The sequence below is a fragment of the Triticum urartu genome, chromosome 1A (genome assembly GCF_056163025.1).
Source record: "Triticum urartu cultivar PI428250 chromosome 1A, HENAU_Tu73, whole genome shotgun sequence".
In the NCBI taxonomy this organism is placed as follows: Eukaryota; Viridiplantae; Streptophyta; class Magnoliopsida; order Poales; family Poaceae; genus Triticum; species Triticum urartu.
In genome coordinates this window covers 462,331,328-462,356,967 of record NC_141873.1, presented here as the reverse complement: position 1 = coordinate 462,356,967, position 25,640 = coordinate 462,331,328, and positions in this window count along the sequence as shown.

Below are 25,640 nucleotides of genomic sequence, written 5' to 3'. Positions count from 1 at the left end.
TGTTCTATTTGATACTGGTGCATCGCATTCATACATATCAAGGGGATTTGTGGATAAGTTTAAACTACCAACTCAAACCCTTAGGACCCCTCTCTTAGTGAGTTCACCCGGAGCAGAGTATATGGCTAGTCGATGGTCCGACCAGATACCCCTAACCATTGGCACCCATGTTTTTCCGTCCGACCTAATTATCTTGGAGTCACAAGGATTGGATGTGATATTAGGCATGGACTGGATGTCAAAGTATGGATGAAGTATTGACTATGCTAGTAAGTCGATTTATCTCACCACCCCGGAGGGAAAAAGGATTAAGTATGTATCTAGGCATGTGCCTAGGAGGAGCCAAGTGAATACCCTCACGGGAGTTGTTCAGGAGGAAGTGCCTGTAGTGATGATTACCCGGATGTTTTTCCAGAGGAGTTACCAGGCATGCCACCGGATCGAGACATCGAGTTTTTGATAGAGCTACTGCCAGGTACCGGGCCAATATCCAAGAGACCCTATCGGATGCCCGCGAATGATCTGGAGGAAATTAAGAAACAGATCAAGGAGTTGTTGGAGAAAGGATACATTCGAAGGAGTTCATCACCTTGGGGAGCCCCAATGCTTTTGGTGGAGAAGAAGGATAAATCCCTAAGAATGGTTGTTGATTATCGGGCCTTGAATGAAGTAACGATCAAGAACAAGTACCCACTGCCGATGATCAATGATCTGTTTGATCAGCTGCAAGGAGCTAAGCTGTTTTCCAAGATTGATTGGCGATCGGGATACCATCAGTTGAAGATTTGAGAGAAAGATATACCAAGGACATCATTCACCACGCGTTACGGATTATATGAGTATATAGTCATGTCGTTTGGACTGACCAACGCCCCTGCCTATTTCATGAGCATGATGAACAAGGTGTTCATGGAGTATTTGGACAAGTTTGTTGTGGTGTTCATTGATGATATTATGGTATACTCGAAGAATGAAGAGGAGCACAAGGAGCATTTGCGACTAGTTCTCGAGAAACTCAGGGAACACCAGTTGTATGCCAAGTTCAGCAAATGCGAGTTTTGGTTGAAGGAAGTCGGATTCCTTGACATGTTATATCAGGAGAAGGTATAGCAGTAGACCCCAGCAAGGTTCAGTCAGTCACTGAATGGATAGCACCCACTTCATTTAGCGAGATCCACAGTTTTCTTGGACACGCAGGATACTATCGGAGATTCATTGAGAATTTTTCCAAGATTGCGAAGCCAATATCGGAGTTATTAAAGAAGGATACCAAGTTTAAATGGACAGAAGATTGCGAGGCAAGTTTTCAGGAGTTGAAGAAACGTTTGACTACAGCCCAAGTGCTGACGCTGCCAGATATACATAAGGATTTCCAAGTGTATTGCGACGCCTCTCGCTTGGGACTTGGATGTGTGCTTATGCAGGATGGAAGAGTTGTTTCGTATGCCTCGCGACAACTAAAACCTCACGAGTTGAATTATGCCACGCATGATTTGGAGTTAGCAGCCGTAGTGCATGCATTGAAGACTTGGAGACATTACCTTATTGGAAACCGTTGTGATGTGTACACGGATCATAAAAGTTTGAAATACATCTTCACACAGAAGGAACTGAACCTTAGGCAAAGGAGATGGTTGGAGCTGATAAAGGATTATGACATGAAGCTGCACTATCATCCAGGAAAGGCCAATGTCGTAGCCGACGCTTTGAGCCGGAAGAGTTATGCTAATATCCTTGCGAGTAAGGGAGTGCCAAAGGAGTTAGCAGAGGATATCATAGAACTTCGATTAGAGATTGTTCCTAGAGGTTTTGTTGCAACAATGGAGGTTCAGTCTACATTGTTGGGAAAGATTCGAGAAGCTCAGAAGGATGACAAAGAGATTGTTGAGATAAAGGAGAAGATGAGCAAAGGAAAGGCCAAGGGTTTTCGTGAGGATGAGCACGATACCTTATGGTTTGAGGACCGGATATACGTGCCCAATAACACAGAGATCAGGAAGTTAATACTACAGGAGGCTCATGACTCACCATACTCGATACACCCCGGAAACACCAAGATGAATTTGGATTTGAAGGAACATTTCTGGTGGACAGGTATGAAGAAGGATATTGCCGAGTATGTAGCCGTATGTGATTTATGTCAAAGAGTGAAGGCAGAGCATCAAAAGCCGGCAGGATTGTTACAGCCTATGTCGATACCCGAATGGAAGTGGGATAAACTTGGCATGGATTTTATCACCGGATTGCCCAGGACCAAATCAGGATATGGTTCCATATGGGTAGTAGTTGATCGCTTGACCAAAGTGGCTCACCTTATCCCAGTGAAAACCACTTATACTAGTGTGAAGTTCGCCAAGATATATATGTCCAGGATCGTATGTCTGCATGGAGTTCCGAGGACCATCGTATCAGATAGAGGAACATAGTTTACTTCAAAGTTTTGGCATCAGTTACACCAGACTTTGGGTACGAGATTGGAGTTCAGTACAATATTTCACCCGCAGACGGATGGACAGACCAAGAAAGTCAATCAGATTCTGGAGGACATGTTGAGAGCCTATGCGCTAGATTATGGATCTAGTTGGGATGACAATTTGCCTTACGCAGAGTTCTCATACAACAATAGCTACCAAGCCAGTTTGAAGATGGCACCGTTCGAAGCCTGGTATGGACGAAGGTGCAGAACGCTGTTAATGTGGGATGAATTAGGAGACCGAAAGTTGTTTGGACCAGACTTGATCAAGGAGTCTGAAGAGAAGGTTAAGTTGATTCATGATAGACTGAAGATAGCTCAGTCCAGGCAGAAGAGTTATGCCACTACAAGAAATATGTCAACTTGTGACCAGCACTATTGGTCACTGAATGGTCACTGTTTTCAATTTGTGACCTTTTTGTGACCAAAAACATAAGGTCAAAAGCTGGCAGTTGTAAACTGACTATAGCGACCTTTCTTCTGGAATGGTCGTAGAAGTTTATGACCAAAATACGTCTACTGTGGCATTTTGGTCACTAGCAACCTCCCCAGGCCACGTAGGCATCCAGCGTGGCAATCTGATGTGGCACAAGATTCAGCCCGGTCCAATTCGATTTTCTACATGGGCCTAGCCCAACAATTCGGCCTTTTTACTGTATATTTTCTCTATTAATTTTCTCTAGCTACATGGGCCTGGCTCAACAATTTGGCCTTTTTTATATTTTGGGCCATGGCCTTTTTAGTTTTTCAGTATATATTTTTTAATCTTGTTCCACAAGTCAGATGGGTCCCACTTGTCATAATCTCCTATATTGGTCCCACATGTCAAAAATGTGAGCATTGTTTAGATTATTTTCACAAATGGGCCCACTAATCAGGTTTCCATTTCACACATCTTCAAATCACACAAATAATCAATATTTTAAATAGAACAAAAAAATGTAGAATTTCTTAGGCCTGGAGCTCCTGTACATAGTCTATTACAATCTGTGCATAGTCTATTACAACCCAGATATGCCTACTATTACAGTACTATAATATTTACAGTTTATTACAGTCAAACAGAACAAATCTTTGCTGCTAGGGCTACACGCCGCTTCGAACTTGAAATTTCCTAGGCCTGGAGCTCCTGTAAAAGGGTGAACACAAAGGCATTAGAGTACCATCTTCATTCCTGGAGTAGATATTCAAACCTCCAGGTTTAGTGTATAGACAATCTAGAAAATATATATTTAACAAAATTTCACAGAAATGCAGATTTATGGATCGAATGTATGATAAAGCAACAGATTCAAACAACTTCAAATTAATGACTAGATGTTTTAGAGACCAATTATAGCAGAACACTAGATGTTTCCAATGCATATTCGCAGAACCTTGTTGGCATACTCACAAAATCTTAAATCAATCCTAAATCAATGTTGCCTACAAGAAACACTCATCAATCTCATGTTTTGAAAACCAACGTGGGTGAAACCAAGTCAAAATAAGGAGCATAACAAATTCATGTCAACAAAAATTAGCTTGTGATCCATAACACAATATTTATTCTTTACAAAGTAGAATTTCCGTAGATATCATTACCAGACACCAAATAGAAAGTAACATGTACAGAATGTGACAACATTTAGTTCACTTTATTGTACAAGTTGGGTCCAGTTTACTCGGTTGGACAAGATGCATTTGTTAACTATGAAGAGGATGACACTATTATGCGAGATAATTGTTGTGCCGCTAACAATCACCCTGTAAGAATGTTTTGCTGTAGTAATACATGAACATCAAGTGAGAGTGGTGTTTTGTTCTTACCATAGCGGAACAATTGAGACAATGCCCGATTCGCCTTTCTTCTCCACAAGACTCGACCAGCAGCACGCATCCTTGAAGGAACCAGTGGCGCTGTTTGCTCCCTTGGCCTAGCTCCTTGCTGCGGAGGACGGACAGGACTTGGATGCGGAGCCCACTGCACATGGCATATTGTGTCACTACTTGCAGCAACAGAAGGAACTCACATATCATAGAACTTGCAGCAACAGAAGAACATGCATTCAAATAGAGATCATGAGCATGTTCACTGTGATATTGAACTCCTGTTACAATCTTATGAGCATGCATTCAAATAGAGATCATGCAATCAAATGGAGTAGTTACAGTCTTAACTAAGAAGATCATGAGCATGTGCATGAGTAAAATGAGCATCAGCATGTGTTAACAGGATCATAAGCATGTGTATGAGTAAAATAACAGAGGATAAGAAGATATGTTTAGTTACAGTCTTACAATTAATGCTTTGTAACTACAGATAACTGAAAAATGAGTACAATAGTGTACAGAATTTGTAGGCTCCATTTGTAACTACAGTACTCCTTTCATTTGTTTGAAATTTTCAGTAGATGTCATAGTAGCATGATAAAAATTTCAGTTGAAACTATAGATGCGGTACACTAAATTACTCAAGCCTTGCTAAACAGTAAGTCTTACAGTAAACAATAGGGCTTAATTACTTACTCTACTACTAACAACAAGCCTATCTTTAATTACTTACTCTACACTCATTACAGATCAAGAAGAGATTCTGGAAATTTTAATTGAATTCAATTAAATTTGTGCTACTGCTGCTGTTATAAAACTACTGAAACTACTCATGCAAAAATTATCATGATATACAAGCAGCACTAAGCACCAAGATTACTACACCAATTCAAATTTAAGCTACTGAAAAATGGTGGAAGATTCATGACAAGAATAACAGTAGCAGAAGCTTCATGTGCTAAAATACAGAAGCTTCATGTGCAAAATTACTCAAGCTTTATGTGCAAAATTAACTGTAGGTGCTAAAGCTATTCCAAAATTATCACAAAATTTAAGCTATCATCCTGCTGCAGAAATAGCCACCGTCCAGGCCCCCATCATCCGCCAGGCTGCCGCCAAGCTCCAGCCCCTCCAGCGGTGACCACAAGGGCCTCCTGTACAACATCATGAGAACAGTCAAGGACTGCAACATCCAGGTAACAACAAAGTTCAACACAATAAAATAGATATTATGGTCACTTGACTACAATGATTCTTCCTACTGCTGTCATTCTTAGAAGTGAAAGCTTCTGCTAGCCATTCTGTTACTTCATAGTGTCATGGCATGTCAATATATTTAGTACAAACATATAGTAGTAGGTATGTAGGAGAACCTCATGCTTGACATGGGTTTCTCTGAATTTAATGGATGACAACCCCTAGCTTACTGAATTAACAAACACACCAGCAAGCACTTAACTTGACAACCCCTAGCTTACCGAACTGTTGTTGGTCGCCAGCGACGACGCGTTGGCAGACGTCATCACCATCACCATGAACCCCGGCGCCGCGGCTGCTTCGGCCGGCCGCCACTCCGTCTGGCCGGCGACGGCGAGGCCCGGGAACAGGAAGAAGCCCCCCAGATGGCTGCAACAACAACATGAACAACAACGAGAGTCAGATCGCAAGCAGGGGAACATGAACTAGAAACCAGAACCAGAGAAGAAGCACATGACCTTGGAAGATGGAGCACCAGGCGGATCTGGAAGCCGACGCCTTGGAGGAGATGAGCTCTAGGTCCAACCACCTCTGGCCTCGCCGTCGTCGCATGTGGCAGATCCCGACGAAGTTAAAGTGGCGGCCGAAACCCTAGCCACGGGTGAGGTTGCGGGCTTGTACTAGAGGGTGCGAGAGATGGATCTGACGGGAGAGGGGAAGAGCTGCACGAGGGGAGCCCGGGGTGTGCTGCACGCTGGTGATAGCCGCCTCAACTCGCCGGAATCGAGTGGAGCAGAGGAGTCGCGGGAGGGAGAGAGAGATGGCTCGTGGGGGAGGCCATGGACGGCGGGGAGGTGGAGGTGGCAATCTAGAAAGGAGGAGGTGGCGGCTGCGATCTGGAAGGGAGGAGGTGGTGTGCGGGGGAGAGAGGGGCTGGGGTTCGCTGCACGGGGGAGAGGGCGAGGGAGGGAGGGCGCCGCCGCCGGCGACGGGAAGCTGTGGTGGCGTCGATCTGGATCGGATCGAGATCTGAGGGAGGGAGAGGGCGGCGGCTGTGGGTGTGCGGAATCCGGGAGAGTGAGTGGAAGGGGAGCCGGAGGAGGTGGGGATCCGGCTCATGGAGGAGAGCGAGTGGAGGGGGACGGCGGTGTTGGGCAGAATCGATGGGGGCGGCGGCGCACGGAGGAGGGCGCGGCTAGGGTTTGGATGAGTGGAGAGGGAGTTGCGCTGATTCAGGAGGGGGTGAGAGGGATGAGGGGAAGAGGGGTGGGGGAAGAGGGCTGCCGTCGGATCCGGGCCTATCCAACGGTGGTCGGGCATGATCCGCGTGAGGTGCTCATGGACCAATCAGAATGCAATAAAGGCCTTGATGACTTTATGACCATATAAATAGGTCGTAATTGATTAAAAATAAGTTCTTTTGCAGGAGAAAATCATTTTTCATTGTTGAAGTGTAAAAAATAGTTTTGTTGTGATGAACCTACCAACATTTTATGTATAATTGAGCAAATGATTTTATGTAAAATGCTTTTGATCCACGAAAAAATCATTTTCCATTTTTTGAGTGCCCCAAATGAACTTTTTTGTGAAGAACCTACCAAGTATTTCTTGCAAAATTGTACCAAATCAATTTTCTAAAATACTAGGCCATATTTAATGTACAATTGATCAAATGGTTGGGTGTCAAAAGTTTTGATCCACCTCTCGTGAAAAAGACAAATTCCCGCCGATTCAGCTGGAAGTGGATCAAATTTGAACTGTGTCTACCTCATAGTTTGCTCTTTATTTTTTCCAAAAATCATTTCTAGGTACATAAGTATCTATTTAATCAGAGAAACATCAAAAGTTTTCCAAGATTCAACCACTAGCTAGGAATTGTCAATCCCGTCGTTTTAGCCGCATTTTGGAACAGGGATAAAAAATTCAAAAAATTCAAAAAATTGGAAAACCTTCGCATTGTGTCATTATATGTGACCAAGTTTCCAGGAAAAACAATAAACTTGTAATACGACAATTATTTTTAAAAAGTGTTCTAAAAACGAGCTATCATGCGTGAAGAGAGGCTTTCAAGCGAAATGATCAATCTTATGGCCACATTCATGGCATAGTTTGTTCAAATGATCTCATATTGTGCACAAGGGTGCATCTTGGAATTCCAAACAATGTTGACAAAGGGAGTTTTCATTTTCTTTACATGGAAAATTCATTTTTCATTTTTCGAGTGCCCGAAATGAGGTTTTTTTGTGAAGGACCTACCATATATTTGTTGCAAAATTGTACCAAATCATTTTTATAAAAAACTAGGCCATATTTAATGCACAATTGACCAAATGGTTGGGTGTCAAAAGATTTGATCCACTTCTGGTGAAAAAGACAAATTCCCGCTGATTCAGTTGGAAGCGGGTCAAATTTGAACTGCAGGTGCCTTGTAGTTTGCTCTTAATTTTTTCCAAAAATCATTTCTAGGTACATAAGTATCTATTTAATCAGAGAAACACCAAAAAAATTACAATATTCAACCACTAGTTAGGAACGGTCATTCCCGGCGTTTTGACCGCATTTTGAAACGGGCATAAAAAATTCAAAAAAAATCAAAAAATTGGAAAACCTCCGCATTGTGTCATTATATGTGACCAAGTTTCCAGGAAAAATAATAAACATGTAATACGGTAATTATTTTAAAAAAGTGTTCTCAGAAATGAGCTATCATATGGGAAGATTCATGGCTTTCAAGCCAAATGATCAATCTTATGGCCACATTCATGGTATAGTTTGTTCAAATGATCTCATATCGTGCACAAGGGTGCATCTTGGAATGGCAAACAATGTTGCCTAAGGAAGTTTTCATTTTCTGTGCATGGAAAAACCATTTTCCATTTTCGGAGTGCCCAAAATGAGTTTTTTTGTGAAGGACCTACCATATATTTGTTGCAAAATTGGACCTAATAATTTTTATAAAATACTAGGCCATATTTAATGCACAATTGACCAAATGGTTGGGTGTAAAAAGTTTTGATCTACCTCTCGTGAAAAAGACAAATTCCTCCCGATTTAGCTGGAAGCGGGTCAAATTTGAACTGCAGCTGCCTTATAGTTTGCTCTTTATTTTTTCCAAAAATCATTTCTAGTTACATAAGTACCTATTTAATCAGAGAAACACCAAAAAAATCCAAGACTCAACCACTAGCTAGGAACGGTCATTCCCGCCGTTTTGACCGCATTTTGAAACGGGCATAAAAAATTCAAAAAAATCAAAAAAAAATTGGAAAACCTTCGCATTGTTTCATCATATGTGGCCAAGTTACCAGCAAAAATTATAAAATTGTAATACGGCAATTATTTTAAAAAAGTGTTCTCGGAAATTAGCCATCATGCGTGAACATTCCTGGCTTTCAAGCCAAATGATCAATCTTATGGCCACATTCATGGCATAGTTTGTTCAAATGATCTCATATTGTGCACAAGGGTGCATCTTGGAATTCCAAACAATGTTGCCTAAGGAAGTTTTCATTTTCTTTACACGAAAAATTCATTTTCCATTTTTTCGAGTGCCCAAAATTAGTTTTTTTGTGAAGGACCTACCATATATTTGTTGCAAAATTGGACCTAATCAATTTTATAAAATACTAGGCCATATATAATGCACAATTGACAAAATGGTTGGGTGTCAAAAGTTTTGATCCACCTTTGGTGAAAAAGACAAATTCCCGCCGATTTAGTAGGAAGCGGGTCAAATTTGAACTGCAGCTGCCTCATAGTTTGCTATTTATTTTTTCCAAAAATCATTTCTAGTTACATAAGTACCTATTTAATCATAAATACATTGTTTGGTGGCGATATGTCGAGGTTTGGGCGGTGGCCGAGGCCCCCAACTCTAGAGCGCGTAAACTCGCATGCCCGCCGCGTGGTCACCGCGTGATCGTGGCATTGCCATGTGTTATGGGCAGCCTAGGCATGTCTAGTGGGTTGGGCACTCCCCAGGTAGGTGCTAGGAAGAAAATCACAACATAAGATTCTCACGAGGAGACCGATCGATGCTCAAACATGAATAAGCAGCCAAGTGTTTGATTAGCGGTACGGGAAATGCACATGGCCAATGGGCGTGAGTTTTGGCTGAGGATGATCATCTACTAAGGAGAATGTCTTCACAAATTTTTAGCTCAAAAGGAGGATCCGGGGTGGTACTTGCTTTGCAAAGTACCACACTGGACAAAAATATGAATGTTGAAGCTGGGCTCAAAATAATGAATGGATTGAGCTGAAATTTGGTGGAGGATGGTTATTTGGGCATAGGAAAGCATTGTAGAAAATTGATACCATTTGGACATGCCAAAGTAGTACTTCCTTCACAATGCTCTTCTATGGACAAAAACTTGGGAAAACTAGTGAGAGAGATTGGATGAATGAAATGAGCTAAAAATTGGTGTAGGTAAGTTAAATAGGTATGGTCATGCGTTGGTAAATTTTCAGATCATTTGGGTAAGCCTAGCTAGTACTTACTTCACAAAGCTTCTCTTGAGGTAGAAACTTTGGAAATTTCCTGAGAAAGATTTACTAGGAAAATTGAGCTGAATATTATCATGTGGCAATGATTTGGGTATGGAAGAGTGCCCGAAAAGTTTGAGGGTAATAGGAGGGGTCTATATAACACTTGCTTTGCAATGTGCCAATTTGGCCATAAAATATAAATTGAACCTGGGCTCACATAGATGATTTGACTGAGCTGCAATTTGGAGGAGGGTGATAATTTGGGCATATGAAGGAACTGTATAAATTTCATGTCATTTCGATATATAAAAAAGGTACTTCCTTCACAATGCTTCTAGGTGGACAAAAACTTTGGAAATTTTCTGAGGAAGATTTGCTAGGCAAATGGAGCTGAATTTTGTCATGCGGTAATGATTTGGATAGGAAAGAGTGCCCAAAAATTCCGAGGGCAATCAAGAATATATAAATAGCACTTCCTTCATAAAGTGTTGTTGTGAACAGAATAGGAAAATGAATATTGTTGAATTAGTTTTGAACTAGGCAAGGAAGGAATTTTACATATTTGATGAAGATATGACCCAAAGAATTTATGAGATTTTTTTGTGAATTTTGGGAATGATAGAAATATAGGTTGGTTCACAACCTAGGGCAAAAAATGTCACATGGACATGACACATAGGCAAAACTGATGAGGTGGCGCCTAGTCATAGCAACCCTCCACAATTTACAAGGTTATGACCATCTATATTGGTCATGATCAGCTAGAAATAAGGTAGCAAACCAGTGCTATCTGCTTTATGACCATTTCGTGTAAGGAAATTACGACCTTTCTGACCAAAATGGTCGTTATAGTTTAGGGTTTGGAGCCCCCCCGAACAGCTTTTGACCAATTGGTCTGAAATGGTCATAGATCTATGACCAATTCTTCCAGAGTCACTGACAGAAGGTCACTAATTGACATATTTCTTGTAGTGTGCAGACTCGAAACGCAAGGAGGTAACCTACGAAATTGGAGAAAGAGCATATCTGCGAGTATCCCCCTTGCAAGGAGTGAAACAGTTTGGAGTTAAAGGAAAGTTAGCCCCGAGATTTGTAGGACCATATCGTGTTTTGGAACGGATGGGAGAAGTTGCCTACAAGTTGGAGTTACCTGAAGAACCGTCAGGAGTTCATGACGTGTTCCATGTTTCACAATTGAAGAAGTGTCATGCTGAGATGGCCGATATACCGTTAAGAGATACAGTACCCTTGGAGGCGATTCAGTTGGACAATGATTTGACTTATGAGGCGAAGCCAGTCAAGATTTTGGAGTTTGCCAGTCGAGTCACCCGCAGCAAGGTCATCAAGTTTTGCAAAGTTCAGTGGAGCCACCATACCGAGGATGAAGCCACCTGGGAATGAGAGGATGACCTTCGCAAAGACCACCCACACCTATTTTCTAGCCAACCCGAATCTCGAGGGCGAGATTCATCTTGAGGGGGGTAGGTTTGTAACATCCCAAATTTTCAATTTGGAATGTTATACATAGGTCATTCTTGCATATCATATTTTATTGCATTTTCGTTCCGCAATCCTCGAAATCCTAAGCAGCTCAAGGACCCACGGAGAGAGTTGGGGATTTCCCGGTTTCCTTCTTTGATTTTTATCAAATAATGAAACGAGGATTTTGGTTTTAATTATTTTTCTCTCCGAAAATATTTCATAACTAAAAATATATGAGAGGAGATAATATGACTTCTCCAAAATAATTGAGATATTGGAGGAAAAATATTAAAACCATTTATTTGATTTTATTTGGATTTTATTTGCATTAGAAAAATTGCACGTTTTCAAAATTGCATTTTAGGGCCAAGAAAATGTTCATCTCGTTCTAAATATTCTATTTAGACGGTGGAAATTGTTTTGGCATTTTTAGATTTTTATTTTATTTTCTACGATTTATTTTCTGTTCGACGGAATTAATTAAAAAAACTCCCAAGCGCCGACTGGGCCGAAATCCAGCCGGGCCGGCCCAACCGCCCCGCGCCGCCGCCTTCCCTCGCACGCGCGCGCCCGCCGCCGACTCGGACGAGGAGTCCGGCCGGGACTCCTCCTCGCCGCCGCCTTGGCCCCTCCTCCAAGCTGAGCCCCCTCCTTTATATACTCCTGCCCCGAGCCACCACCACCAACCACCGCCGCCAACCCCGCCGCCGGCTGCAAGCCGCGCCACCACCAGCGCCTCGCCGCCGCCGCTGCAAGCCGCCACCGCCGCCCCGCGCCGCAGCGCCTCGCCGCCGCCGCCGCAGCGCCTCGCCATCGCCGCCGCCTTGCCCCGCCGCCGGAGCCCCGCGTCGCGCCGGACCCAACGAGGTAGCCGTTCGCCGCCGGGTTTTTTTAAGAAACCGTTCGTTTTTTTAGAAAACCCTAGTTCATTTTTTTAGATCAGTTCGCTGGTTTTTCCCGGTTCTGCTATTTAGCGGACGTTCGTCCGTACGTTCGTTTTAACGAACGGTTTTCGCCGTTAGTTACCGATAACGAACGCTCCTCAGTTAGCATGTTCGTCAGTTTTCTTTTATCGGATTAATCCATGATTATTTCTGATCGCGATTTCTTATCTGATTTTCGTCTCTGTTTATCTTTTCGCTCGTTAATCGGAATCAGGCGATTCAAACGCCTAGATCTTCGTCTCGAGAACCTCATTCCTCTTAACCAACTTGAACAAGATTTTGGTACTGTAAAATTTCACCTTAGTTCATATTAGTAAACAGATCTTGTTTCTTTCGCCGTTTGAGTTTCGTTGCTCCGTTTGGTTTGATTCTTTTTGCAAACCGGAGTTCTTAAGTTGAACTTTCCAGTTAGATCTTCTTATTTGAGTTTTACCCGTGCTTCTTTGTTAGTTTCTTATGTATGCTATTGTTTGTTTGTGATAGAATTCCCAGAGTGCGAAGCGTGTTATTTGGAGTCTCTAGGTTACGCGGATCGTCAGCAAGGCAAGTAACACTTTGATCATACCCCTTTATCACCCAGTTTTATGCATTAGTTCCAATCCTCAAACATTGCATGATTAGGATGACATTAACATGTGGGTTGGGAAGTAGTTGATGAGGTAGAATCTATTACCCTGTTACATTCAACCCTTGGGAGTTACTTCTACGCTTTGCTTATATTGTTATGCTATGCTCGTAGACGTGGTTTGGGTGAGTGAAATCCATGACAGATGTGAGATTGTTAATTAATGGTTCAACTTAAGGTGGCAACTTAAATTTACATCTGGGTGGATTGAGGCACCTGGAGTACCCAGTGTTGCCTATATTTTTGGAAATCCCGGAGTACCCGTGTGATCTTCCTATGGACCGCCACCCAGGCTTAAAGGGAACTGAGATTATTCATGCTAGAAACTTATGTGTGCAGCCACAAGCTATTATGGGCTCTAGCATAGTTGAGTAAGTTACGTGAAGCTCTTGAAGAGGTAGATCAGCAGGTAGTGGGTTTGTAGGTTTGGTATGGTCTACCCGGAGTAGAGAGTTAATGTTTCTGAAAGAATGTGTCTCGGTCATCCGTTTCTCAAACATCATGTAGTGCGAGAAATCCAACGGAGGCGATCGAGTCTTGTGGGGGAAAGTGCGCAAACCTCTGGAGAGTGTATAAACTAATCATGGTTAGCCGTGTCCCCGGTTATGGACAATCTTGAGTATCTAGTACTTGGAGTATCTTAAGTATCTCATCACTCTTAATTAATATTGTTGGGTTGTTAACCACTTTAATTGGGATTGAGTTGGAGGAACCTTCTCAATGATGTTTCAAGTACCATGATAGTAAGATTTAAAATCTATTCCTTTGTTGTAGGGAAAAATTGGCTTTTCGCAAAAACTATAACCATAGGGCTTTCCACCAGCCAAATATGCATGTAGTGATAGCATTATTCTGTTCTTGCTCTACTGTGTTACTTTGCCAGCATATTCCATGTGCTGGCCCGTTTTCGGGCTGCAACGTATTATGTTGCAGACTTTTCAAACGAGGAGTAAGGTTCGTTAGGTCGTTTCCGTGTAGCTCAGCTATGTTGTTTGAGTTGATGGACTCACTTTATCTTCCAAGCCTTCCGCTGTTATCGTATTAGATGGCCTTAAGCCATACTTATTGTAATAAGATCTCTTTTGAGACATCTGATGTAATAAGTGTGTGATTGCTACTCTGTTATAAATCCTTCGAGTACTATGTGTGTCAGCATTACCGATCCAGGGATGACACTGAAGCACATCGACTTGACCGTTTGAGGTTGGGTCGCTACAGGGTTGCTATAAACACTAGTAAAGTACACATCAATAGCTTGTATATCAAATATAGCATTGTTCACTTTGTCATCCTTCTTATCCGCCAAATACTTGGGGCAGTTCCGCTTCCAGTGATCAGTCCTTTTGCAGTATAAGTACTTAGTCTCAGGCTTAGCTCCAGACTTGGGCTTCTTCACTTCAGCAGCAACTTGCTTGCCGTTCTTCTTGAAGTTCCCTTTCTTTCCCTTTGCCTTTTTTCTTGAAACTAGTGGTCTTGTTAATCATCAACACTTGATGTTCTTTCTTGATTTCTACCTTCATCGATTTCATCATCATGAAAAGCTCAGGAATCGTTTTCGTCATCCCTTGCATACTATAGTTCATCACGAAGTTCTACTAACTTGGTGATGGTGACTAGAGAATTCTGTCAATCACTATTTTATATGGAAGATTAACTCCCACTTCATTCAAGCGATTGTAGTACCCATACAATCTGAGCACATGCTCACTTCTTGAGCTATTCTCCTCCATCTTTTAGCTATAGAACTTGTTGGACACTTCATATCTCTCAACCGGGTATTTGCTTGAAATATTAACTTCAACTCCTGGAACATCTCATATGATCCATGACTTTCAAAAAGTCTTTGAAGTCCCGATTCTAAGCTGTTAAGCATGGTGCACTAAACTATCAAGTAGTCATCATATTGAGCTAGCCAAACGTTCATAACGTCTGCATCTGCTCCTGCAATAGGTCTGTCACCTAGCGGTGCATCAAGGACATAATTCTTCTGTGCAGCAATGAGGATAATCCTCATATCACGGATCCAATCCGCATCATTGCTACTAGCATCTTTCAACTTAGTTTTCTCTAGGAACATATCAAAAATAAAATAGGGGAGCTAAACGCGAGCTATTGATCTACAACATAGATATGCTAATACTACCAAGACTAAGTTCATGATAAATTAAAGTTCAATTAATCAAATTACTTAAGAACTCCCACTTAGATAGACATCCCTCTAATCATCTAAGTGATCACATGATCCAAATCAACTAAACCATGTCCGATCATCACGTGATATGGAGTAGTTTTCAATGGTGAACATCACTATGTTGATCATATCTACTACCTGATTCACGCTTGACCTTTCGGTCTCTAGTGTTCCGAGGCCATATCTGCATATGCTAGGCTCATCAAGTTTAACCTTAGTATTCCGCGTGTGCAACTGTTTTGCACCCGTTGTATTTGAACGTAGAGCCTATCACACCCAATCATCATGTGGTGTCTCAGCACGAAGAACTTTCGCAACGGTGCATACTCAGGGAGAACACTTTTATCTTGAAATTTAGTGAGAGATCATCTTATAATTCTACCGTCAAACAAAGCAACATAAGATGCATAAAAGATAAAGATCACATTCAATCAATATAAGTGATATGATATGGCCATCATCATCTTGTGCTTGTGATCTCCATCTCTGAAGCACCGTCATGATCACCATTGTCACCGGCGCGACACCTTGATCTCCATCGTAGCATCGTTGTCGCCTCGCCAACTATTGCTTCTATGACTATCGCTACCGCTTAGTGATAAAGTAAAGCAATTACAGGGCGATTGCATTGCATACAATAAACCGACAACCATATGGCTCCTGCCAGTTGCCGATAACTCGGTTACAAAACATGATCATCTCATACAATAAAATATAACATCATGTCTTGACCATATCACATCACAACATGCCCTGCAAAAACAAGTTAGACGTCCTCTACTTTGTTGTTGCAAGTTTTACGTGGCTGCTATGGGCTGAGCAAGAACTGTTCATACCTACGCATCAAAACCACAATGATAGTTCGTCAAGTTAGTGTTGTTTTAACCTTCTCAAGGACCAGGCGTAGCCACACTCGGTTCAACTAAAGATGGAGAAACTAACACCCGCCAGCCACCTATGTGCAAAGCACGTCGGTAGAACCAGTCTCGCATAAGCGTATGCGTAATGTTCGTCCAGGCCGCTTCATCCAACAATACCGCCAAACCAAAGTGTGTCATGCTGGTAAGCAGTATGACTTGTATCGCCCACCACTCACTTGTGTTCTACTCGTGCATATAACAACTACGCATAAAACCTGGCTCGGATGCCACTAATGGGGAACGTAGTAATTTCAAAAAAAATCCTACACACACAGGATCATGGTGATGCATAGCAACGAGAGGGGAGAGTATGTCTACGTACCCTCGCAGACCGAAAGCGGAAGCGTTTATCAACGCGGTTGATGTAGTCGTACGTCTTCACGATCCGACCAATCCAAGTACCGAACGCACGGCACCTCCGAGTTCTGCACACGTTCAGCTCGATGACGTCCTCACCTTCTTGATCCGGCAAGAGGGCGAAGTAGTAGATGAGTTCCGGCAGCACGACAGCATGGTGGCGGTGTTGGTGAAGAACAATCTCTGCAGGGCTTCGCCTAAGCACTATGAAAACTATGACGGAGGATAAACTAGAGGGGACGGGGTTGCCGGCACACGGCTTGGTGTTTCTTGATGTGTCTTTCGTGCTAGCCCTGCCCCTCTATTTATATGTTGAGCCCTGGGTCGAAACTTGGAGCAAAAGCCTCCTCAAAGTTGGTTTTGCCCGAAAGGCAAGAGTCCCACTCGGACTCTAGGACCAAACGCCACAATCCTTGGCATCTGGCCCCGACGCCATGGGCCTCGACATCTGGCGCAGGGCCAGACGCCAGGGTCTCCGGCGTTTGGCCCCCTGGCCTCCCCAAAACTCCTTTTGCACCGACTTATAACCCCGTGGGCCTGACCCTCTGGCCAAACCATATCATCCAATATATGAATCTTTACCTCCGGACCATTCCGGAGCTCCTCGTCATGTCCGTGATCTCATCCGGGACTCCAAACAACATTCGGTCACCAATATACATAACTCATATAATACTATATCGTCAACGAACGTTTAAGTGTGCGGACCCTACGGGTTCGAGAACTATGTAGACATGACCGAGACACCTCTCTGGTCAATAACCAATAGCAGAACCTGGATGCCCATATTGGATCCTACATATTCTACGAAGATCTTTATCGGTCGAACCTCATAACAACATACGTTGTTCCCTTTGTCATCGGTATGTTACTTTCCCGAGATTCGATCATCGGTATCTCAATACCTAGTTCAATCTCATTACCGGCAAGTCTCTTTACTCGTTCCGTAGTACATCATCCCTCAACTAACTCATTAGTTACAATGCTTGCAAGGTGACACGTCTCCAACGTATCTATAATTTTTGATTGTTCCATGCTATTATATTATCTGTTTTGGATGTTTATGGGCTTTATTAGACACTTTTATATTATTTTTGGGACTAGCCTATTAACCCAGAGCCCAGTGCCAGTTTCTGTTTTGACCTTGTTTTAGAATATCGCAGAAAAGGAAAACCAAACGGAGTCCAATTGACCTGAAACTTCACGGAACTTACTTTTGGATCAGAAGAAGCCCAGAAGACTTGGAGTGCACGTCAGGGGATCTACGAGGAGGCCATGAGGCAGGGGGTGCGCCCACCCCCTGGGCACGCCCTCCACCCTCGTGGGCCCCTCGTGGCCCTCTTGACGTATTTCTTCCGCCTATATATCTCCATATACCCTAAAACGATCGGGGAGCACAATAGATCGGGAGTTCCGCCGCCAGAAGTCTCCGTAGCCACCGAAAGCCAATCTAGACCCGTTTCGGCACCCTGCCAGAGGGGGAATCCCTCTCCGGTGGCAATCTTCATCATCCCGGTGCTCTCCATGACGAGGAGGGAGTAGTTCTCCCTCGGGGCTGAGGGTATGTACCAGTAGCTATGTGTTTGATCTCTCTCTCTCTCTCTCTCTCTCTCTCTCGTGTTCTTGAGGTGGTGCGATCTTGATGTATCGTGAGCTTTGCTATTATAGTTGGATCTTATGATGTTTTCTCCCCCCTCTACTCTCTTGTAATTGATTGAGTTTTCCCTTTGAAGTTATCTTATCGGATTGAGTCTTTAAAGATTTGAGAACACTTGATGTATGTCTTGCTGTGCGTATCTGTGGTGACAATGGGATACCACGTGATTCACTTGATGTATGTTTTGGTGATCAACTTGCGGGTGCCGCCCATGAACCTAAGCGTAGGGGTTGGCACACGTTTTCGTCGTGATTCTCCGGTAGAAACTTTGGGACACTCTTTGAGGTCCTATGTGTTGGTTGAATAGATGAATCTAAGATTGTGTGATGCATATCGTATAATCATACCCACGGATACTTGAGGTGACATTGGAGTATCTAGGTGACATTAGGGTTTTGGTTGATTTGTGTCTTAAGGTGTTATTCTAGTACGAACTTTAGGGCTGTTTGTGACACTTATAGGAATAGCCCAACGGATTGATTGGAAAGAATAACTTTGAGGTGGTTTCGTACCCTACCATAATCTCTTCGTTTGTTCTCCGCTATTAGTGACTTTGGAGTGACTCTTTGTTGCATGTTGAGGGATAGTTATATGATCCAATTATGTTATTATTGTTGAGAGGACTTGCACTAGTGAAAGTATGAACCCTAGGCCTTGTTTCCTATCATTGCAATACCGTTTATGCTCACTTTTATCATTAGCTACCTTGCTGTTTTTATAATTTCAGCTTACAAAAACCTTTATCTACTATCCATATTGCACTTGTATCACCATCTCTTCGCCGAACTAGTGCACCTATACAATTTACCATTGTATTGGGTGTGTTGGGGACACAAGAGACTCTTTGTTATTTGGTTGTAGGGTTGCTTGAGAGAGACCATCTTCATCCTACACCTCCTACGGATTGATAAACCTTAGGTTATCCACTTGAGGGAAATTTGCTACTGTCCTACAAACCTCTGCACTTGGAGGCCCAACAACGTTTACAAGAAGAAGGTTGTGTAGTAGACATCACAAGGCTTATAGTGATGTGCATTACCGAGTGGGCCCAGAGATACCTCTCCGACAATCGGAGTGACAAATCCTAATCTTGAAATACGCCAACCCAACAAGTACCTTTGGAGACACCTATAGAGCACCTTTATAATCACCCAGTTACGTTGTGATGTTTGGTAGCACACAAAGTGTTCCTCCGATAAACGGGAGTTGCATAATCTCATAGTCATAGGAACATGTATAACTCATGAAGAAAGAAATAGCAGAATACTAAACGATCAAGTGCTAAGCTAACAGAATGGGTCAACTCAATCACATCATTCTACTAATGATGTGATCCCGTTAATCAAATGACAACTCATGTCTATGGCTAGGAAACATAACCATCTTTGATCAACGAGCTAGTCAAGTAGAGGCATACTAGTGACACTCTATTTGTCTATGTATTCACACAAGTATTATGTTTCCGGTTAATACAATTCTAGCATGAATAATAAACATTTATCATGATGTAAGGAAATAAGTAATAACTTTATTATTTCCTCTAGGGTATATTTCCTTCAGGGGAGTGCCCATACCCATGTATTTAGATCTCTTTCTTCGGAGGTGGTGATGAAGGAGTTGTTGATGAAGTAGGCTTGTCATCCATCTTCCAAGTCATAGGTTCACCATCATAGAAAGATGAACGAGTCTCCAGGATCCTCGAATTTGCACCCAAACTCATCCTCTTGAATCTATATTCATACTCACAGTCCTGGTTTTACAGGTCATAGATCTAGGCTTGGAGATGCTCGATTTTCCCATGAAGCATGAAGATGGTCTCCTCAATGCTCTTGGGATCCAGCTTGTGCTTGTTGGTGAACTCCGCGATCATCATGTGGTTTGCGTTGATTCCACGCTCCACCAGCCCTTGGCACTTTAAAACTTGTTTCTCCATTGCTTCAAGTCTCGTCTCCATGCTTCCGATCTTCTTCGCCCCCTCAACATCGCGGATTTGCATCACCCCCTCACGCAACTCAATGGCTTGAGGGTGCCGCAGCACCTCCGCGAGGTAGGGGTTGATGACCTTCTCAAAAAACTTGTCCTTGGGGCGCTTGGAGACGTCATGGCCATCTAGACCCGTCAGGAAAAATAGCTCGAAACAAAAACATGAGATTTTTGCGTGGTACGGTGGTCAAAACCTTCGGGAGATTATATAATTAATTTTTACCGACCAAAAGAAGTATTCTGCAAGAAAACGGAGTCCGGAGAGCACAAGAGGTAGCCACAAGGTCGGGGGGCCCCCAGGGGGTAGGGTGCACCCTCCACCCTTGTGGTTGCCTCGTGTCTCTTTCGGACTACTTTTAATTTTTTAAATATTCCAAAACAGAGAAAATTTATCATTGGAAACGTTTTGGAGTCGGTTTACTTACTGTACCACATACCTATTCCTTTTCGGAGTCTGAAACGTTCTGGAAAGTGTCCCTTATGTACTCCTCCGGGGTTATGGTATCAATTATATTGGTCTCAACATTTATGGGAGTACCTGAGATATAATGTATGAGTCTTTGACCGTTTACCACCTTTGGAATTTTTACCTTCGGCGTTGTTGATTTTTATGGCACCAGAACGATAGACATCCTCGATAATGTAAGGGCCATCCCATTTAGAGAGAAGCTTTCTTGCAAAAAAGTCTTAAACGAGAGTTGTATAGCAAAACATGATCACCTATATTAAACCCACGCTGTTGTATCCTTTTGTCATGCCATCTTTTAACTTTTTCTTTAAACAACTTGGCATTCTCATAGGCTTGGGTTCTCCATTCATCAAGTGAGCTAATGTCAAATAATCTCTTCTCACTGGCAAGTTTGAAATCATAGTTGAGCTCTTTAATAGCCCAATATGCCTTATGTTCTAGCTCAAGAGGTAAATGACATGCTTTTCCATAAACCATTTTATATGGAGACGTACCCACAGGATTTTAATAAGCAGTTCTATAAGCCCACAAAGCATCATCAAGCTTCTTACACCAATTCTTTCTAGATCTATTAATAGTCTTTTGCAAAATTAATTTAATCTCTCTATATCTCAATTCTACTTGACCACTAGACTGAGGATGATATGGATATGCAATTCTATGATTAACATCATACTTAGTAAGCATTTTACGGAAAGCACCATGAACAAAATGTGAACCACCATCAGTCATTAAATATCTAGGGACTCCAAACCTCAGAAAAATAACTTCTTTAAGCATCTTAATAGAAGTGTTATGATCAGACTACTAGTTAGAATAGCTTCTATCCACTTAGTAACGTAATCAACATCAACTAAAATATGTGTATACCCATTAGAGGAAGGAAAAGGTCCCATATAATCAAAGCCCTGAACATCAAATGGTTCAATAACAAGTGAATAATTCATAGGCATTTCCTGGCATCTACTAATATTACCAATTTTTTGACATTGATCACAAGACAAGACAAACTTACTGGCATCCTTAAAGAGTGTGGGCCAATACAAACCGGATTGCAATACCTTATGTGCAGTTCTATATCCAGTGTGGTGTCCTCGTAAGACTCGGAGTGGCACTTACGTAGGATCTGTTTCTATTCATGCTCAGGTACATGATAACCCACAAGTATAGGGGATCGCAACAGTTTTCGAGGGTAGAGCATTCAACCAAAATTTATTGATTCGACACAAGGGGAGCCAAAGAATATTCTCAAGTATTAGCAGCTGAGTTGTCAATTCAACCACACCTGGAAACTTAATATATGTAGCAAGGTATTTAGTAGCAAAGTAATATGATAGTAGTGGTAATGGTAGCAAAAGGTAACGATAGCAAAAGTAATGTTTTTGGTATTTTGTAGTGATAGTAACAATAGCAATGGAAAAGTAAATAAGCGAAGAACAATATATGAAAAGATCGTAGGCAATGGATCGGTGATAGAGAATTATGCCGGATGTGCTTCATCATGTAATAGTCATAACCTAGGGTGACACAGAACTAGCTCCAATTCATCAATGTAATGTAGGCATGTATTCCGAATATAGTCATACGTGCTTATGGAAAAGAACTTGCATGACATCTTTTGTCCTACCCTCCCGTGGCAGTGGCGTCCTAGCGAAAACTAAGGGATATTAAGGCCTCCTTTTAATAGAGTACCGGACCAAAGCATTAACACATAGTGAATACATGAACTCCTCAAACTACGGTTATCACCGGAAGTGGTCCCGATTATTGTCACTTCGGGGTTGCCGGATCATAACACATAGTAGGGGACTATAGACTTGCAAGATAGGATCAAGAACTCTCATATATCGATGAAAACATAATAGGTTCAGATCTGAAATCATGGCACTCGGGCCCTAGTGACAGGCATTAAGCATAGCAAAGTCATAGCAACATCAATCTCAGAACATAGTGGATACGAGGGATCAAACCCTAACAAAACTAACTCGATTACATGATAAATCTCATCCAACCCATCACCGTCCAGCAAGCCTACGATGGAATTACTCACGCACGGCGGTGAGCATCATGAAATTGGTGATGGAGGATGGTTGATGATGACGATGGCAACGGATTCCCCTCTCCGGAGCCCAGAACAGACTCCAGATCAGCCCTCCCGAGAGAGTTTAGGGCTTGGCGGCGGCTCCGTATCCTAAAATGCGATGAATCTTTCTCTCTGATTTTGTTCTCTCCGAACATGAATATATAGAGTTGGAGTTGAGGTCGGAGGAGCTCCAGGGGGCCCACGAGGTAGGGGGCGCGCCCCCCACCCTCGTGGCTAGGGTGTGGGCCCCCTGGTCTTGATCTTTTTCCGTTATTTTTTATTATTTCAAAAAATAATCTCCGTGAAGTTTCAGGTCATTCCGAGAACTTTTGTTTCTGCACATAAATAACACCATGGCAATTCTGCTGAAAACAACATCAGTCCGGGTTAGTTCCATTCAAATCATGCAAGTTAGAGTCCAAAACAAGGGCAAAAGTGTTTGGAAAAGTAGATACGACGGAGACGTATCAACTCCCCCATGCTTAAACCTTTGCTTGTCCTCAAGCAATTCAGTTGATAAACTGAAAGTGTTTATGAAAAACTTTTACAATCTCTGTTTGCTCTTGTTGTTGTAAATATGTAAAGCCAGCATTCAAGTTTTCAGCAAAGGTTATAAACTAACCATATTCACAATAACGCTTAGGTATCATGTTTACTCATGTCAATGGCATAATCAACTAGCAAGCAATAGTAATAAATCTCGGATGAGAACACTTTCTCAAAACAATCATAATATGATATAACAAGATGGTATCTCACTAGCCCTTTCTGAGACCGCAAAACATAAATGCAAAGTACGTTTTAAGATCAAGGACTGACTAGACATTGTAATTCATGGTAAAAGAGATCCAATCAAGTCATACTCGATGTTAACTAATCAGTAATGAATGCAAATGACAGAGGTGCTCTCCAGCGGGTGCTTTTTAATAAGAGGAGGATGACTCAGCATAAAGGTAAATAGATAGGCCCTTCGCAGAGGGAAGCAGGGATTTGTAGAGGTGCTAGAGCTCGGTTTTGAAATGGAGATGAATAATATTTTGAGCAGTATACTTTCATTGTCAACATAACAACCAAGAGATGGCGATATCTTCCATGCTACACACATTATAGGCGGTTCCCAAACATAATGGTAAAGTTTATACTCCCCCTCCACCAACAAGCATCCATCCATGGCTTGCTCGAAACAACGAGTGCCTCCAACTAACAAGAGTCCCAGGGGGAGTTTTGTTTGCAATTATTTTGATTTGATTTGCATAAAGCATGGGACTGGGCATCCCGGTGACCGGCCATTTTCTCATGAGTGAGGAGCGGAGTCCACTCCTCTTGAGAATAACCCGCCTAACATGGAAGATGCGGACAGCCCTAGTTGATACATGAGCTATTCGAGCATACAAAACAGAATGTTTATTTGAAGGTTTAGAGTTTGGCACATACAAATTTACTTGGAACGGCAAGTAGATACCGCATACAGGAAGGTATAATGGACTCATATGGAATAACTTTGGGGTTTATGGAATTGGATGCACAACCAGCATTCCCGCTTAGTACAAGTAAAGGGTAGCAAAAGACTGGGAAGCGGCCAACTAGAGAGCAACAACAGCCATGAACATGCATTAAAGTTAATGAACATTGAGTGCAAGCATGAGTAGGATATAATCCACCATGAACATAAATATCATGAAGGCTATGTTGATTTTGTTTCAACTACATGAGTGAACATGTGCCAAGTCAAGTCACTTAAATCATTCAAAAGAGGATACCACCCTATCATACCACATCACAACCATTTTAATAGCATGTTGGCACGCAAGGTAAACCATTATAAGCTCCTAGCTAATTAAGCATGGCATAAGAAACTATGATCTCCAATTGTCATCGCAACATGTTTATTCATAATAGGCTGAATCGGGAACGATGAACTAATCATATTTACAAAAACAAGAGAAGTTGAGTTCATACCAGCTTTTCTCATCTCAATAAGTCCATCATATATCGTCATAATTTCCTTTCACTTTCACGACCGAATGATGTGAATAATAATAATAATAGTGCGCGTGCATTGGACTAAGCTGGAATCTGCAAGCATTCAATAAACAGGAGAAGACAAGGCAATATGGACTCTTTTGTCATATCAACAATAATGCATATAAGAGCCACTTTAACCATTTAATTATGGTCTTCTCCTAGCGACCCCCAAAGAAAAGAAGAGAAATAAAACTATTTACACGGGAAAGCTCCCAACAAGCAAAAAGAAGAACAGGAAATCTTTTTGGGTTTTCGTTTTTTTAATTACTACTACAAGCATGGAATTAAAACTAGCTAAAAGTTACAACTAATTTTTTTTGGTTTTTCTTAAGGTTTATTAAACACACAAGAAGAAAGCATAAAAAGGAAATAAACTAGCATGGATGATACAATGAAAAAGTATGAGCACCGACAAATAGCAATGAGTGTGTGAACATGAATGTAATGTCGGTGGGAAATACGTACTCCCCCAAGCTTAGGCTTTTGGCCTAAGTTGGTCTGATGCCATGGATGGCCTGGCGGATATCCAAAATTGTAGTTGGGGTCGTACTGAGATGCAGCAGTCATTACATCGTAGGCTGCAGCTTGGAGGCGAGCTATTTCAGCCCTCCTCTTATACTCTTCCGCCTCCTCTCTGGTTATTAAATGTCTCCCTTTTTCCTGAAAGTCAAAGAAAGTAGAAGTAGGGAGAGCGACATGATAGGTGCGTCGTCTGTCAAAGATTAGTCGGTACTGGAGGAACTGATCGTTCCTCTCAACAAACTGATGACGAACCATAGCCTCATAATGCAAATAAGCAGGAGGCAACTCAATATCATCCTCATGTATGGTTATACCAAGAAAATTAGCTATGCGGGTTGCATAAATTCCACCAAAGAAATCTCCATTAAATCTATTAAGATGCAACGTACGTGCAACAATGGCTCCCAAATTA